Source organism: Oncorhynchus mykiss, chromosome 5 (genome assembly GCF_013265735.2).
Source record: "Oncorhynchus mykiss isolate Arlee chromosome 5, USDA_OmykA_1.1, whole genome shotgun sequence".
In the NCBI taxonomy this organism is placed as follows: Eukaryota; Metazoa; Chordata; class Actinopteri; order Salmoniformes; family Salmonidae; genus Oncorhynchus; species Oncorhynchus mykiss.
The window spans coordinates 60,251,776-60,268,210 of record NC_048569.1 but is presented as its reverse complement, the minus strand read 5'-3'; the positions used below and the strand labels follow the sequence as shown (position 1 = coordinate 60,268,210).

Sequence of the window (16,435 nt, the reverse complement as noted above, 5' to 3'; positions counted from 1 at the left end):
CCTAATGTTTTCCTTTGTAATAGTTAGATATTGTGTGCAATACTGTACAAATTTCAAGAGATAAGAACAGATCAGCCCATAGGGTTCAAGTCCTGCAATGAATGTAACGGCCGTTGTTGGTGGAAGAAGAAGAGGACCAATGCGCAGTGTGGTAAGTGTTCATATCTTTTAATGAAGTAATAGAAGACTGAACAAAAACAATAAACGACCAGTGAACAGTCCCGTAAGGTGAATGACAAAAAACACTAAACAGGAAAATAATCACCCACAACTCAAAGGTGAAACCAGGCTACCTAAGTATGGTTCTCAATCAGATTGACAGCTGCCTCTAACTGAGAACCATATCAGGCCAAACACAGAAATCCCAAATTCTAGAAAAAAGAACATAGACTGCCCACCCCAACTCACGCCCCGACCATGCTAAAACAAAGACAAAACAAAGGAACTAAGGTCAGAATGTGACAATGAATTAACACAGAGAGCTGCAACAAGACCTGTACAACAAAATAAGTAATATAATCAAATGGCATATAATGATATATCAAACATCAAATATCAGTGATATAACAAATAAAAGTATGTGTTGGAACACCAATGGGGAAAAACAATAACAATAGGCAAGGATGACATTGTCCAGTACTCACAGCGGCACTCAGGCTGTGGCACAGCTCGTGGGCCAGGGTGACCTTAACATGTTGAGGGGGGAGGTACTGGGTGTAGTTCTGCAGCGTGTGTCTTGAACAAATCCCTCCCCAGCTCCCTAAAATATAAGGGAAAGGTAAGTAGAGCAAAGGTAAGGTATTAAGTCTTGAGACTATAATTTAGGTGAAAGGGCAATTTGCTTGGCATAATGTGTACAGTAGACAACAGCATGCCCTGAACAGTATCAATAGAGCGGGTGAAACCTCAGCTGCAGTGGGTTACTTAACCTCATGAACGTGTTAGGTGTTAGTGCTATATACTGTACTGTAACTCTACTTAGACAGTACCAGTCAAAAGTTTGGAAACACCTACTCATTCAAAGGTTTTTCTTTATTTTTTACTATTTTCTACATTGTAGAATAACAGTGAAGACATCACAACTATGAAATAACACATCATGTAGTAAACAATCATGTAGTAAACAAAAAAAAGTGTGAAACAAATCAAAATATATTTTATATTTAAAATTCTTCAAAGTAGCCACCTTTTGCCTTGATGGCAGCTTTGCACACTCTTTGCATTCTCACAACCAGCTTCACCTGGAATGCTTTTCCAACAGTCTGGAAGGAGTTCCCACATATGCTGAGCACTTGTTGGCTGCTTTTCCTTCACTCTGACCATCTCAATTGGGTTGAGGTCGGGTGATTGTCGAGGCCAGGTCATCTGATGAGGCACTCCATCACTCTCATTCTTAGTCAAATAGTCATTACACAGCCTGGTGTGTTGGGTCATTGTCCTGTTGAAAAACAAATGATAGTCCCACAAAGCGCAAATCAGATGGGATGGCGTATTGCTGCAGAATGTTGTGGTAGCCATGCTGGTTAAGTGTGCCTTGAATTCTAAATAAGTCACTGACAGTGTCACCAGCAAAGCACCCCCACACCATCACACCTCCTCCTCCATGCTTCACGATGGGAACCACACATGCGGAGATCATCTGTTCACCTACTCTGTGTCTCACAACGACACGGTGGTTGGAACCAAACATCTCTAATTTGGACTCATCAGACTAAAGTACAGATTTACATCGGTCTAATGTCCATTGCTTGTGTTTCTTGACCCAAGCAAGTCTCTTCTTCTTATTGGTGTCCTTAAGTAGTGGTTTCTTTGCAGCAATTCGTCCACAAAGGCCTGATTCATGCAGTCTCCTCTGAACAGTTGACGTTGAGATGTGTCTGTTACTTTAACTCTGTGAAGCAGACTGGTACTGTATATTCTACTTGAATAGCCGTATTAAAGCTGTCTGCCTGTAAGGGCGTTCGTCTGTAGGAGGAAGAGAAGCGGACCAAAGCGCAGCGTGGTGGTTATTCATGTTTTAATAAATCACTACACATGAACAAACTAACAAAAACAAGAAATGTGAGAACGCAAAACAGTCCTATCCTGTGACGACAAACACAGTGACAGGAACAATCACCCACAAACACACAGTGAAACCCAGGCTACCTAAGTATGATTCTCAATCAGAGACAACTAATGACACCTGCCTCTGATTGAGAACCATACTAGGCCGAAAACATAGAAATGCCCCAAAACATAGAAAAACAAACATAGACTGCCCACCCAACTCACGCCCTGACCATACTAAATAAATACAAAACAACAGAAATAGAGGTCAGAACGTGACAGTACCCCCCCCCCAAAGGTGCGGACTCCGGCCGCAAAACCTTGACCTATAGGGGAGGGTCTGGGTGGGCGTCTGTCCGCGGTGGCGGCTCTGGCGCGGGACGCGGACCCCACTTCACCATTGTCTTAGTCCGCCTTATTGTCCGCCTCCCTGGCTTACTCACCATGGCCACCCCTCTCAATGACCCCACTGGACAGAGGGGCTGCTCGGGACAGAGGGGCAGCTCGGGACAGAGGTGAAGCAGCTGCTCGGGACAGAGGGACAACTTCTCGGGACAGAGGGGCAGCTGCTCGGGACAGAGGGGCGATAGCAGCTCGGGACAGAGGGGCGATAGCAGCTCGGGACAGAGGGGCGGCAGCAGCTCGGGACAGAGGGGCGGCAGCTGCTCGGGACAGAGGGGCGGCTGCTCGGGACAGAGGGGCGACAGCAGCTTGGGACAGAGGGGCGACAGCTGCTCTGGACAGAGGGGCAGCTGCTCGGGCGGCCCCTGGCTGACTGACGGCACTGGCGGCCCCTGGCTGACTGGCGGCACTGGCGGCCCCTGGCTGACTGGCGGCACTGGCGGCCCCTGGCTGACTGGCGGCCCCTGGCTGACGGGCGGCACTGGCGGCCCCTGGCTGACGGGTGGCACTGGCGGCCCCTTGCTGACGGGCGGCACTGGCGGCCCCTGGCTGACGGGCGGCACTGGCGGCCCCTGGCTGACGGGCGGCACTGGCGGCCCCTGGCTGACGGGCGGCACTGGCGGCTCCTGGCAGACGGGCGGCACTGGCGGCTCCTGGCAGACGGGCGGCACTGGCGGCGCTGGGCAGACGGGCGGCGCTGGGCAGACGGGCGGCGCTGGCGCCGCTGGGCAGACGGGAAGCTCAGCTGGCGCTGGGCAGACGGGAAGCTCAGCTGGCGCTGGGCAGACGGGAAGCTCAGCTGGCGCTGGGCAGACGGGAAGCTCCGGCAACGCTGGAGAAAAGGAAGGCCCTGGTAGCGCCGGAGAGGCGGGAGACTCCGGCAGCGGCGCCGGACAGGCGGGAGGCTCCGGCAGCGGCGCCGGACAGGCGGGAGGCTCCGGCAGCGGCGCCGGACAAGCGGGAGGCTCCGGCAGCGGCGCCGGACAGGCGGGAGGCTCCGGCAGCGGCGCCGGACAGGCGGGAGGCTCCGGCAGCGGCGCCGGACAGGCGGGAGGCTCCGGCAGAGGCGCCGGACAGGCGGGAGGCTCCGGCAGAGGCGCCGGACAGGCGGGAGGCTCCGGCAGAGGCGCCGGACAGGCGGGAGGCTCCGGCAGAGGCGCCGGCAGCGGCGCCGGACAGGCGGGAGGCTCCGGCAGCGCTGGAGAGGAGGGAGCCCCTGTAAGGATGGGCCGGAGAGACAGCCTGGTACGGGGGGCTGCCACCGGAGGGCTGGTGCGTGGAGGTGGTGACGGATAGACCGGGCCGTGAAGGCGTACTGGAGATCTTGAGAGCAGGGCTGGCACCAACCGCCCTGGCTGGATCTTCACCCTAGCCCGGCAGATGTGGGGAGCTGGGATGTAGCGCACCGGGCTAAGCACGCGTACTGGGGACACCGTGCGCACAACTGCATAACACGGTGCCTGACCAGCACCACGCCCGCCACAGTTAGCACTGCTAGGAGCACTGTAGTGCTGAGATGGCACAGGACGTGCAAGGCTAGGGAGATGCACAGGAGGCCTGGTGCGTGAGGCTGGCACAGTCTTCACCAGACCCCTCGCACGCACCTCAGGATGAGTATGGAGAGCTGACCCCGGTGCCATTAAATCCCTGACACGCTCCGTCGGGCGAATGTCGTGCCTCATGCACCAAACCAGCAAGTCCCTCATATCACTCTCCTCCAATTTCCCCATTAACTCCTTCACAGTCTCTGCTTCGCTCACCTCCAACACCAGCTCTGGTTCTGAGCTCCTCCTTGGCTCCTCACGATAAACGGGGGGAGTTGGCTCAGGTCTGACTCCTGACTCTGCCACACTCCCCCTGTGCCCCCCCCCAAGAAATTTTTTGGGGTGACTCTCGGGCTTCCATCCGCTCTGCCGTGCTAGTTCCTCATAATGCCGCCTCTCTGCTTTTGCTGCCTCCAGCTCGGCCTTGGGGCGGCAATATTCTCCTGGCTCTGCCCAGGGTCCTTTCCCGTCTAGAATCTCCTCCCAAGTCCATCTCTCCAAGTAGTGCAGCCTCTCCCACTGCTGATTTTGCTGCTGCTGCTGTTGCTCCTCCTGCTGCTGCTTTTGCTGCTGCTGCTGTTGCTCCTGCTGCACCAGTCGCTTCTCCTGCTGCTGCTGTTGCTGCTGCCTCTGTTTACCACGCCGCTTGGTCCTTGGGGTGTGGGTGATTCTGTAAGGGCGTTCGTCTGTAGGAGGAAGAGAAGCGGACCAAAGCGCAGTGTGGTGGTTATTCATGTTTTAATAAATCACTACACATGAACAAACTAACAAAAACAAGAAATGTGAGAACGCAAAACAGTCCTATCCTGTGACGACAAACACAGTGACAGGAACAATCACCCACAAACACACAGTGAAACCCAGGCTACCTAAGTATGATTCTCAATCAGAGACAACTAATGACACCTGCCTCTGATTGAGAACCATACTAGGCCGAAAACATAGAAATGCCCCAAAACATAGAAAAACAAACATAGACTGCCCACCCAACTCACGCCCTGACCATACTAAATAAATACAAAACAACAGAAATAGAGGTCAGAACGTGACACTGCCAGACGTCCACAGGGACTTTTTTCCATCCCACACTATATTGTTTGCATTCTAGGTTGCATAAATGACCACTGTGACCTTGACCCTACCACATCCTTTCAGTAAATACTTTTACAAAACAGGGCAATTTTTTCCCAGAGTTTTATAGCGGTTGTCCCCAGCCCCCTGCATATTAGTGGAGGTGTGGACAGGCCAGCAGGCAGGCTTAAGTCTCACTGTGGCAGATGAAAGCCTCACAGCCAGTTGGATCTGTATCGGTGACCACCTTATATAACGCTCCTGCACTGCAGGCGACCCCACTGCCACCAGTTACAAACAGCTGGCCTTTTTCTCACAGAACACAGTACTGTGACATCATCCCTCAGCTAGGCCCCCACTCGTTTCAGAGAGGCCTGTTTTGTGACAGTATGTGGATCATTGAAAAGCCTTGGTCATGGATCTGACATGGGCTTTAGGAGTAGAGCAGCGTCTTCTCGCCTTGGCTCAACAAAGGATCAGCTCTGCTTCTCGGGGGGCACTGACAGATACTTATTGATTAGATACATGCGGTAAAGAGATCAATGGAATGCAGACCATTGGGGAAAGAACAAGGACGCAGTCATTGGTGACATGCATTTTTTTTTTACAAAGTGGATATATTTGTTAAATCTGTTAAACCCACAATGTGGTTACTAAAATCCGATGTTTTTGCTGTATAATATTTAGAAATAGTCCTTTTTGGAGTTAGAAAAAATGTCAGCTAAATGCTAACTCCCATTTGTATAAGCTGGTAGCATAGACATTTTTTAAAAGTGTAATGCAGTTGTTTGGGGAAGATGACATGAACATGTATTGGGGTTGACATCCATAAACCTTTTATACTCCGCTTTTTACCCCAACATAGTGTGCAATACACATACAAACAATAGCCTAAGTGTAGGCTAATTTTGATGGGAGGAAATGAAGAGATTCTGAGGTTTTGAGTAGAGGGAGTACAGCTATGACCAGAAGTAACTTTTCGCAGCAGTTTAGGAGAGAATTTTAGTTAACCCTAACCCTTTTCCTAACCTTAACATAAGTCTCCTAACCTGCCACGTTAGTTATCCTTAACTGCTGCATACATTCTTTTTACCTGGCAATTCCAATGTTTTGGTCGAGTTCGGTTGATCTCTTTACCACATCTGTGAATACTGTTCGGGAATTCAGGTCATGTGGTCAGGGCATGTGGGGGTGGCATTTAGCCTTTTCTACCTGTCTCAGACAAAGGATATGTGCAACTTATACAAGCAAATAATGAGGACAGCACGTATTATGGTGTTCTCCAGGAAATAACCGCTACTAGCAATAAACCTCGGCTACCACTGCAGAACCACTATAGTCGTCATCATCATCATCATCAACACCACCACCAACAACAACAACAATGAAGGACAATGTCTCATTTGACTACTGAATAAACTTAGCTAACAATAAACAAGAACAAGAACAAGGAACTTCCCTCACACACATTTCCTCCCCTACCCCCAAGTCTGTCCCTTTTCCTGTATTTCAGTCCCATGCCTGATGTGTATGCTTTGGGTAGCAGGGCCTGTCCAGCACATGCAAGTGCTACCTATGTCTTTTATATAACCACTCTGCTGGGTTGGGGAGTAATGGACTACATGTAATCCGTTATATGTAAGAGATTACAAAAAAACTGTAACTGTAATCTTTAACAAGCAAAAAATAATGCAATCAGATTACAGATACTTTAAAAACTAGATGGTTACTTCGAGGATTACATTTAATTCAGAAAGGATGTTTGCGGAAAAAAATCTTTACACTTCAAATCAGCATTGAAAAAAGGCACAAGTTTACGTTTGTTCCACCTGAGTGAGTCTGACCACAAGTCAGAGACCACTATGATGACACACCAAATGTGCTTGATGGATCGCGGGAAAAGGGTAGGAATAGGCTTTTGTAGGCTCCAGTCCAAGCTATGTCTTCCAATGGTGCGACTGCTGTCGGCATTCGAAGATTATCCAACTTGAATAAACACTTGGAAGGAAGGATGACAGCAGTGGTGTACTCTACGGCATTACGGATATCACTTATTATTGATATCTTGGGCTCCCAAGTGGTGCAGTAGTCTAAGGCACTGCATCTCAGTGCAAGAAACATCACTACAAACCCTGGACCAATTCCAGGCAGTATCACAACCAGCCCTGATAGGGTGACACAATTGGCCCAGTGTTGTTAGGGTTTGGCCGGGGTAGGCCGTCATTGTAAATAAGATTTTATTCTTAACTGATTTACCTAGTTAAATTAAGGTTAAATAAAAAAAATATAATCTACATAGCACATTGAATCAAGCTGCTGCTCTATCATTTAGATATCTGCGCCTTACGGATTGGGGTTGATGTGGATGGCTGTTCACAAATCTAAATGTGTATTTGAACCCAATAATAGTTGAATTCAAGAAGTTTAAGCTGCCTATCAATCATTGCTTTTGAAACCAGTGGACAGCCAGTAAAAAATGTGCTCTTGCAACAGCTGCGTAGTGCAGATCCCAGCCTATGGAATAAAAGTGGGGCTTTTATCGCTCAATCTAATTCATGCTGATAAAACATTTTAAACTCCATAGGCCTAATGGACACATGCTCAAAAATACACACTTTAGATAGACTTAAAAGGGGCAATCTGTAGTAGCTGCATCCATTTTTTGACTTATAAAATATATAAACACTATCATTCAAAAGTTTGGGGTCATTTAGAAATGTCCTTGTTTTTGAAAGCAAAACACATTTTTTGGTCTTTTCAATGAATGCCTTTTCACTGTTGACGTTGAGACTGGTGTTTTGCGGGTACTATTTAACAAGAATGGAATGGTCTAACATATCAAAGCATTGGCCAAGTCAAAAAAATAGAAGCACAACATTGCTTAGAATCAAGGACAATGGTGTCATAATATAGAACCTTTAAGGTTGCAGTGACACATCCATAACCTGAGCGGAAACTAGATTGCATACCAGAGAGAATTCAATAGATGTCAAGAAAACCAGTCAGTTGATTAAATTTTTCCAACACTTTTGATAAACAGGGCAAAATCGAAATTGGCTTAAACAGTTAGGATCAGCTTGATCTCCCCTTTCAATAAAGGACGAACTGTGGCTGCCTTCACGAACTGTGTCTTAACCATCTGACCCAGATGTTTTTTTGGGGTCAAGTTTCAGGAGCTCATTTAGCACCTTGATTCAGTGACCGCCTGCAGGGAGAAACTTTGTATCATTGCAGGGGAAAAAAGAGGGAGGAGCATCGGGGATAGTCGGATTTGAAGGGGTGAGAGATGAGGAAATGTTGGACAGGCAAGGAGGCATGGCAGATTCAAATAGGAATCCTGACTTAATGAAGTGGGGATTAAAGAGCTCAGCCATGTGCTCCTTGTCAGTAACAACCACATCATCAATATTAAGGGACATGGCCAGCTGTGAGGAGGAGGGTTTATTCTCCAGGTCTTTAACCGTTTTCCTTGGGATTAAACCCACAGAGAGAGAACTGCTCTTTAAAGTAACTAACTTTGGCCTTCCGGATAGCCTGAGTGCACTTATTTCAATTTGCCTGAACGAGTATGCGTGTGCCGAGCAATTTGCCAAATGGAATTCTTGAGGTGGAGTAACTCTGCCAGATCATGGTCGAACCAGGGGCTGAACCTGTTTTATGACCAGCTATGTAAACTTTAACATTGATTTATCCTGAAATAGAAGTGGTTCAATTGGTAACATACATTTTTGTCTTCTTCTAATGCCTCTTAAGGGGAAAGTAATCTAAAAGTAACAGAATGTAATCAGATTACGTTACTGAGTTTGGTTAATCCAAAAGTTACGTTACTGATTACAATTTTGGACAGGTAACTAGTAATTGTAACGGATTACATTTAGAAAGTAACCTACCTTACCCAGCTACTCTGTTACACCATTACATTTACTTTGATATTTAAGTACAGTATATTTAAAACCAAACACTTTCTGACTTTTACTCAAGTAGTATTTTACTGGGTGACTTTCACGTTTACTTGAGTCATTTTATATTAAGGTATCTTTGCTTTTACTCAAGTAGTAATTTTACTCAAGTATGACAATTGGGTACTTTTTTCACCACTTGCACTGGAGGACAGTGAAGGTTGACTGCAAAAACAAGGCTGCCCTATTTCCCCTGCCTGCCCAACCCAAAGTAGGGGGGAGTTTCCCCTAATTGCTGATATAGGTATTATTTCATCAAGGCTATGTTAGGTTAACTATGGTAATCTGATCCTAGATCTGTGGGTTAGGGCAACCTTTAATTTGAGCATCTAATCCATGCTGCTTTGTGGATGAGGCTGTTTTTACTGTTCATCCCAATGGTACTCAGCATCCAGGATTTACACAAGTCCTAGAGATTGCCATGCCTTTCAGGCTGATCAAACAAGCAATTAAGAATCACCATCAAAAGGAGTCCCTGCTTGAGAACACATAGCCAACCCAGGCATGCTTCGCTTGGGGAATTCACAACATGGGCCCGGCTGCATGCCAACACGAACATCTCCAGGCTAATCAAGAATGCCGTGCGCATCCTCACTGAATGGACCCAAAGGGGCTATTCTTAGGGCTGGATTTCCTAGAAAGAGCATGGCTTTGGCACCAGTGTTGTGATCTTAGGTTGTGGTTTGGCCAACTGCAATCAGCTCTGTTTATATCATGTCCTCCTCCCCCTTTCTGCCTTAGAAAGAGCCCTGATGAATGCCTCCTATTATTAGTCTCCTAGACTCACCACAAACACACAGCCCCCACACACTTCTCTCTCTCTCTCTCTCTCTCTCTCTCTCTCTCTCTCTCTCTCTCTCTCTCTCTTCCTTTCTATCTCGCTATCTCTCACTTTCTCTCTCTCAATTCAATTTAAGGAGCATGGGAAACATATGTTTACATTGCCAAAGCAAGTGAAATAGATAATAAACAATAAAAAGAATAAAGACATTTCAAATGTCGTATTGTGTCTATATACAGTGTTGTAATGATGTGCAAATAGTTAAAGTACAAAATGGAAAATAAATAAACATAATTATAAGTTGTATTTACGTTGGTGTTTGTTCTTCATTGGTTGCCCTTTTCTTGTGGCAACAGGTCACAAATCTTGCGGCTGTGATTGTATACTGTGGTTTTTCACCCAATACATATGGGAGTTTATCAAAATTGGATTTGTTTTCGAATTCTTTGTGGGTCTGTGTAATCTGAGAGAAATTTGTGTCTCTAATATGGTCATACATTTGGCATGAGGTTAGGAAGTGCAGCTCAGTTTCCATCTCATTTTGTGAGCAGTGAGCACATAGTCTGTCCTCTCTTGAGAGCCAGGTCTGCCTTTGGCAGGCTTTCTCAAAAGCAAGGCTATGCTCACTGTGCATAGTCAAATATTTCCTTCATTTTTGGTCAGTCACAGTGGTCAGGTATTCTACTACTGTTTACTCTTTGTTTAGGGCCAAATTGCATTCTAGGTCACTCAGTATTTTTGTAAATTATTTTCTATGTTTTCTCATGATTTGGTTGGGTCTAATTGTGTTGCTGTCCTATGGCTCTGTGGGGTCTGTTTGTGTTTGTTAACAGAGCCCCAGGACCAGCTTCATTAGGGGGCTCTTCTCCAGGTTAATTTCTCTGTAGGTGATGGCTTTGTTATGGTTAAGGTTTGGGAGGTTTGGGAACCGCTTCCATTTAGGTGGTTGTAGAATGTAACTTTTCTGGCTTTTGATAATTAACATGCATTATTTGGTGTTTCACATTGTACACTGAGGATATTTTTGCAAGAATTCTGCATGCGGAGTCTGTGTTAGTGTTTGTCTGGTGTTGGTGTTTGTCCCATTTTGTGAATTCTTAGTTGGTGAGCGGACCACAGACCTCACAACCATAAAGGGCAATGGGTTCTACAACTGATTCAAATATTTTAGCCATGTCCTAATTGGTATGTCGAATTTTATGTTCCTTTTGATTGCATAAAAGGCCCTTCTTTGCGTGTCTCTCAGATCGTTCACAGCTTTGTGGAAGTTACCTGTGGCGCCGATGTTTAGGCAGAGGTACAAATGAAATCAGAAGTTTACATACACTTAGGTTGGAGTCTTTAAAACTCTTTTTTCAACCACTCTACAAATTTCTTGTTAACAAACTATAGTTTCAGCAAGTCGGTTAGGACATCTACTTTGTGCATGACACAAGTAATTTTTCCAACAATTGTTTACATACAAATTATTTCACTTATCATTCACTGCGTCACAATTCCAGTGGGTCAGAAGTTTACATACACTAAGTAGACTGTGCCTTTAAACAGTTTGGACAATTCCAGAAAATTATGTTATGGCTTTAGAAGCTTCTGATAGGCTAATTGACATAATTTGAAGGTGTACCTGTGGATGTATTTCAAGGCCTACCTTCATACTCAGTGCCTCTTTCTTTGACATCATGGGGAAATCAAAAGAAATCAGTCAAGACCTCAGAAAAAAAATTGTAGACCCCCACAAGTCTGGTTCATCCTTGGGAGCAATTTCCAAACGCCTGAACGCCATGTTCATCTGTACAAACAATAGTACCCAAGTATAAACACCATGGGACCACGCAGCCGTCATACCGCTCAGGAAGGAGACGCATTCTGTCTCCTAGAGATGAACGTATTTTGGTGTGAAAAGTGCAAATCAATTCCAGAACAACTGCAAAGGACCTTGTGAAGATACTGGAGGAAACAGGTACAAAAGTATCTATATCTACAGTAAAACGAGTTCTATATCGACATAACCTGAAAGTCCGCACATGGGGACAAAGATCGTACTTTTTGGAGAAATGTCCTCTGGTCTGATGAAACAAAAATTGAACTGTTTGCTCTTAATGACCATCGTTGTGTTTGGAGGAAAAAGGGGGAGGCTTGCAAGCCGAAGAACACCATCCCAACTGTGAAACACGGGGGTAGCAGCATCGGGTTGTGGGGGTGTTTTGCTGCAGGAGGGACTGGTGCGCTCCACAAAATAGATGGCATCATGAGGTAGGAAAATTATGTGGATATATTGAAGCAACATCTCAAGACATCAGTCAGGAAGTTAAATCATGTTCGCAAATGGGTCTTCCAAATGGACAGTGACACCAAGCATACTTCCAAAGTGGTGGCAAAATGGCTTAAGAACAGCAAGTGAAGGTATTGGAGTGGCCATCACAAGCCCTAACCTCAATCCTATAGAAACTTTGTGGGCAGAACTGCATTTTTACTGGGATTAAATGTCAAGAATTGTGAAAAACTTCCAACTTCAACTCAATGTATAGTTTCTTGTGTGCTCAAGGGCAACGGTGTCCAGACGGAATTTGTATTCATGGTCCTGGCAACTGGACCTTTTTTGGAACACCATTATTTTTGTCTTACTGAGATTTACTGTCAGGGCCCAGGTCTGACAGAATCTGTGCAGAAGATCTAGGTGCTGCTGTAGGCCCTCCTTGGTTGAGGACAGAAGTACCATATCTCAGAAAATAGTAGACATTTGACTTCAGATTCTATGTGCTGCAGACTGTTCTAGTGCCCTCGCCAATTTGTTGATATATACGTTGAAGAGGGTGGGGCTTAAGCTGCATCCCTGTCTCACCCCCTGACCCTGTGGAAAGAAATGTGTGTTTTTTTGGCAATTCTAACCACACACTTGTTGTTTGTGTACATGGTCAAATTTGTATCCACTTTTGTGGATTTGGGTGATCAGTCCTTGGTTCCAAATACTGGGGAAAAGATGCCAGAGCTGAGGATGATGTTAAAAAGTTTAAGTAGCACGCCCAATTTTTCCGTTTTTGATTTGTTAAAAAAGTTTGAAATATCCAATAAATGTCGTTCCACTTCATGATTGTGTCCCACTTGTTGTTGATTCTTCACAAAAAAATACAGTTTTATATCTTTATGTTTGAAGCCTGAAATGTGGCAAAAGGTCGCAAAGTTCAAGGGGGCCGAATACTTTCGCAAGGCACTGTACACTACCGTTCAAAAGTTTGTGGCCACTTAGAAATGTCCTCGTTTTTGAAAGAAAAGCAAATTTTTTGTCCATTAAAATAACATAAAATTGATCAGAAATACATTGTAGACATGGTTAATGTTGTAAATGACTATTGTAGCTGGAAACGGCAGATTTTTTGGTAGAATATCTACATATGCGTACAGAGGCCCATTATCAGCAACCATCACTCCTGTGTTCTGGCCTTCTAGGTAGAGTTACAAAGGAAAAGCCATATCTCAGACTTGTCAATAAAAAGAAAACCTTAAGATGGGCGAAAGAACACAGATGCTGGACAGAGGAACTCTGCCTAGAAGGCCAGCATCCCAGAGTCGCCTCTTCACTGTTGATGTCGAGACTGGTGTTTTGCGGGTACTATTTAATGAAGCTGCCAGTTGAGGACTTGTGAGGCATCTGTTTCTCAAACTAGACACTCTACTGTTCTTGTTCTCTTGCTCAGTCGTGCACCGGGGCCTCCCACTCCTCTTTCTATTCTGGTTAGAGCCAGTTTGTGCTGTTCTGTGAAGGGAGTCTTCAATTTCCTGGCAATTTCTCGCAGTTTTCAGCTGTGCTAACTTAATTGCAAAAGGGTTTACTAATGATCAATTATCCTTTTACAATTATAAACTTGGATTAGCTAACACAACGTGCCAGGAGTGATGGTTGCTGATAATGTAGATATTCTACAAAAAATCTGCCGTTTCCAGCTACAATAGTAATTTACAACATTAACAATGTCTACACTGTATTTCTGATCAATTTGATGTTATTTTAACAGACAAAAATGTGTTTTTCATTCAAAACTGTCTCAAATAAAATTGTGAAGGACCTCGGCGTTACTCTGGACCCTGATTTCTCTTTTGAAGAACATATCAAGACCATTTCAAGGACAGCTTTTCTCCATCTACGTAACATTGCAAAAATCTGAAACTTTCTGTCCAAAAATGATGCAGAAAAATTAATCCATGCTTTTGTCACTTCTAGATTACTGCAATGCTCTTTCCGGCTATAAAGCACTAAATAAACTTCAGTTAGTGCTAAATACGGCTGCTTGAATCCTGACTAGAACCAAAAAAATTGATCATATTACTCCAGTGCTAGCCTCCCTACACTGGCTTCCTGTCAAGGCAAGGGCTGATTTCAAGGTTTTACTGCTAACCTACAAAGCATTACATGGGCTTGCTCCTACCTATCTCTCTGATTTGGTCCTGCCGTACATACCTACACGTACGCTACGGTCACAAGACGCAGGCCTCCTAATTGTCCCTAGAATTTCTAAGCAAACAGCTGGAGGCAGGGCTTTCTCCTATAGAGCTCCATTTTTATGGAATGGTCTGCCTACCCATGTCAGAGACGCAAACTCGGTCTCAACCTTCAAGTCTTTACTGAAGACTCATCTCTTCAGTGGGTCACATGATTGAGTGTAGTCTGGCCCAGTAGTGTGAAGGTGAACGGAAAGGCTCTGGAGCAACGAACTGCCCTTGCTGTCTCTGCCTGGCCGGTTCCCCTCTTTCCACTGAGATTCTCTGCCTCTAACCCTATTACAGGGGCTGAGTCACTGGCTTACTGGGGCTCTTTCATACCGTCCCTGGGAGGGGTGCGTCACTTGAGTGGGTTGAGTCACTGATGCGATCTTCCTGTCTGGGTTGCCCCCCCCCCCCCCTCCTTGGGTTGTGCCGTGGCGGAGATCTTTGTGGGCTATACTCGGCCTTGTCTCAGGATGGTAAGTTGGTGGTTGAAGATATCCCTCTAGTGGTGTGGGGGCTGTGCTTTGGCAAAGTGGGTGGGGTTATATCCTTCCTATTTGGCCCTGTCCGGGGGTGTCCTCGGATGGGGCCACAGTGTCTCCTGACCCCTCCTGTCTCAGCCTCCAGTATTTATGCTGCAGTAGTTTATGTGTCGGGGGGCTAGGGTCAGTTTGTTATATCTGGAGTACTTCTCCTGTCCTATTCGGTGTCCTGTGTGAATTTAAGTGTGCTCTCTCTAATTCTCTCTTTCTCTCTTTCTTTCTCTCTCTCGGAGGACCTGAGCCCTAGGACCATGCCTCAGGACTACCTGACATGATGACTCCTTGCTGTCCCCAGTCCACCTGGCTGTGCTGCTGCTCCAGTTTAAACTGTTCTGCCTTATTATTATTGGACCATGCTGGTCATTTATGAACATTTGAACATCTTGGCCATGTTCTGTTAAAATCTCCACCCGGCACAGCCAGAAGAGGACTGGCCACCCTACATAGCCTGGTTCCTCTCTAGGTTTCTTCTTCGGTTTTGGCCTTTCTAGGGAGTTTTTCCTAGCCACCGTGCTTCTACACCTGCATTGCTTGCTGTTTGGGGTTTTAGGTTAGGTTTCTGTACAGCACTTTGAGATATCAGCTGATGTACGAAGGGCTATATAAATACATTTGATTTGATGTTTTTGCTGTTTGTTCATTGTTTCAGAGCCAAAACAATTGGAGAAGTGGTTAATCCATACATCTCCATTTTGGATAGATAACTCTTTGTGTTGTTTGTTTAGAGTTTTCCAATTTTCCCAGAAGTGGTTAGATTCTATGGATTCTTCAATTACATTGAGCTGATTTCTGACGTGCTGTTCCTTCTTTTTCCGTAGTGTATTTCTGTATTGTTTTAGTGATTCACCATAGTGAAGGCTCAGGTTTTCTGGGTCTCTGTGTTTTTGGTTAGATAGGTTTCTCAATTTCTTTCTTAGGTTTTCCCATTCTTAATCAAACCATTTGGCATTGTTGTTAATTTTCTTAGGTTGTCTGCTTGACATTTTTAGATTTGATAGGGAAGCTGAGAGGTCAAATATACTGTTTAGGTTTTATACTGCCAAGTTTACACTTTCACTATTACAGTGAAACCTTTTGTCCAGGAAATTGTCTAGAAGGGTTTGTTGTTCCTAATTGCTTTTGGTAGATTTCCACACTATTTTCCTTCCATCTATAGCATTTCTTAATATTATTCAGTTCCTTTGGATTTAATGGCTCATGATTAGTTCTGGCATTTAGGTTGCCACAGACTTGTACATGTCCCTGAGCCTGGAAATGGTTGATCTCCCTCTCTAGGATGGAGAAGCTGTCATCATTAAAGTATGGAGATTCTATTGGGGGGATATAGGTAGCACACCTGAGCCTCTTCCCTGTTTCACACCTAGTAGTTTGGTGGCTGGGACTACCAGCTCTCTGTAACCTAGAGGGCAACCAGTCTTCTCTCTCTCTCTCTCTCTCTCACACACACACACACACACACACACACACACACACACACACACACACACACACACTTTCACGGTCTTGGACAAACAAACAACAGTAGAAGGAGGAGCTGACTCAAGTGATGCTCTCGTTTGAATGAGGACGCCCGGGAAACAGATGAGTGGACCGTGTGCTATATTT

At 45.5% G+C, this 16,435-nt stretch overlaps 1 long non-coding RNA gene across 1 annotated transcript in view; it reads right to left on the bottom strand.

Moving 5' to 3' along the window:
* Positions 1 to 363: 363 nt before the first annotated feature.
* LOC118964531 overlaps positions 364 to 16,435 on the bottom strand; it is a 44,051-nt gene continuing 27,979 nt past the window's right edge. Inside the window, exon 3 of the long non-coding RNA XR_005051588.1 lies at positions 364 to 760. This is a non-coding gene — a long non-coding RNA (uncharacterized LOC118964531). The remainder of the gene's footprint in view (positions 761 to 16,435) is intronic.